Genomic DNA, 2,500 nt, shown 5'->3' with positions numbered 1-2,500 from the left:
GTATATTATTTCAAATTTTCATATTTAATTTATTTTATTCATATTTAATATATGGATTACATTAAATACAATTTAATATTTAAAATGTTCATATAGAATTTTACATAATATTATATATAAATGCAATTCTAAATATTATATATATATATATATTAGGGATGCAACAATACAGTTAGTCCACGGTTCAATACATACCTCGGTTTTTACCCACAGTTTTCGGTTGGGTTCTGATGGCTTATCTCACATACATTTTTTGTTATTCTATTCTTAGGCGACAGGAACCGCAAGAGGTTAAAGAGAAAAAAGACTATTTTTTTATTGCAATACTCTTTCTTTATTTTACTTAAAATAATTGAAAAACCTTACTTAAACTTAAAAGTTTACTTAAAAAAACCCTTGTACACATTCCTAGTGTATTGGATAATATAAAATAAATATATATAAAGATTTACACTGGCAGCTCAGAGCAGTACAGCAGCATTTAAGTATGAAATTGAATGAATAAATGTAAAAATAAAACACTACATAGACTTCACTATAAAATATACATTGATTCTTATTAAAGCTACTGTATTAGTTTTTCAGTCAAGAGCAGTGAGGGATTTTCTCTTTGTCTTTTGTTGTTGTATTAACATTAAAGGGATATTTCACTCGAAACTGAAAATTATGTAATTGAGAAATGAATACAGGTTTGAAACAACATTAGAGTGAGTAAATAATGACATCATTTTAGAGGTGAACTGTCCCTTTAAGGACGGCGTGTTCACTATAGGCTGCGCTGCTGTCAGTTCAAGACCTGCGCGCATCTAATATAAAGACACGATTGCGATTTTACTTTCACTTTAGACATAACCGACTGTGTTTATGTTAACCTTGTGTGTATTTGACAGTATTAGCGCAGTAAGACGACTACTTAGTTCAGTATTCACGTGTTTGACAGGCGTTTAGTGCGCGCTCTTAAAAGCACATGTTAAAACCGCACACGCGAATGAACCGGCAAGGCTTTAAAACGCATGCAAATAATGAACTTTAGTGATTGTGAATAACTCTAGTGTTCTGTGAGTATAACTCTACCACTGACGTGTGATGTGAATGTATGTCGTTTTGTTCAGTATTGAGATGGAGGCAAATGATAGAATTTGTAGAAAAATAATTAATTAAATGCGAAACCGAAAAAAACGCAATTCACAAGCACGTATTGAACCGTGAAGGCCGTACCGAACGGTTCAATATTATATTGAGAATTGTGGCATCCCTAATATATATATACTGTAAATATATTACATTTAATCATATTTAATGTATTTTTTCAGATTTTTTAATTTACTTTACATTTTAGATTAACTTTGCACTGCAGCAATAATGTTATAGTTTAGCATTTCAAATGTTCTTTTATTTGAATATTTCAAATTTTTCATATTTAATTTTATATATATATATATATACACATACATATTAATATTATTTTTTAATCAACTCTACAGTTAATCATATGCATCATGTTAAGCACAATGGCCCTCATTTATCAATCTTGCGTAGAAACGGGCGTATATGTTGGCGTAAGATTATGCTTACACTCCTCTCGCCGCCTGATTTATGAAGCTGTGCGCACCTCTGAAATCCAGGCGTACGCAAAACCTGCCCTTGATAAATGCAGCCGATGAAAACGATCATTAGAATAACACGCCCCTATATATTCAAGTCTCCGCCTCCCCCACGCCCTCATTTTACGCCATGGACACTCGGAAGACGGCAAAGAAGCGAAACTTCTCTGACGTGGAGATCGAGACCATCACCAGGGAAGTGGAAAAAAAACTACATTGTTTTATTTGGGAGTTTAAAGAGTGGGATTAAAGGCGCCCATAAAAAGCTGTACGGTGGAAATCCAGTTTAAAGCTGTTTGGATGAGAAATTACCTCATAATTCATTATTTTACAGCACGTGTTTGGAAATAATATGCATTTAATTTCATATCACGTCACATGTATTGGGGTGTACAATAGTGATGATGATGTGATGTGGACGCTTATTGTTATTTAGAAGAAGAATGTCGTTATTATTATTATTTATTTTATTATTATTTAAAAGAAGAAGAATGTCCTTATTATTATTTTGTCAGTCTGAGAGCTCTGGTGATTTATAATAATTGCAGAGAATGTCTGTGATCTTAATCCCGTGCGAATCGGCCATGTCTGTAATATGTAAAGTAAATTCCCCCGCAAATGACCTTCCATATTTCGCCAAACACCGAGGTGATAATATTAGTCCCGTGCGAATCGGCATCTCAGTGATATGGCCGGGATTAGGCAGATCGTATATCATTTTTGCAAGGTTTTTGTGTCCTGTGCGCATTTCTATCTTTATCTTTCATGAAGAATGGAGCTCGGCTGCATATAATGCGCACCGTTATGAATTCCGTGCGGCCGTGCGGATACTTTCACTTTAGAATGAGCACAATTTGGGAGTAAATTGCTTGAATGGTGTGTTTAATATTATTCTT

General features: G+C 33.6%; 1 protein-coding gene across 3 annotated transcripts in view; it reads right to left on the bottom strand.

Moving 5' to 3' along the window:
• Positions 1-2,500, bottom strand: part of fhod3a (formin homology 2 domain containing 3a) — a 79,202-nt gene that overhangs the window by 20,095 nt on the left and 56,607 nt on the right. The gene's annotated exons all lie outside the window — the stretch shown is intronic.

This window comes from Gobio gobio, assembly GCF_949357685.1.
Source record: "Gobio gobio genome assembly, chromosome: 11".
Classification (NCBI taxonomy): Eukaryota; Metazoa; Chordata; class Actinopteri; order Cypriniformes; family Gobionidae; genus Gobio; species Gobio gobio.
The sequence above is the reverse complement of the archived record's forward strand: the minus strand, read 5'-3'. Positions and strand labels throughout refer to the sequence as shown.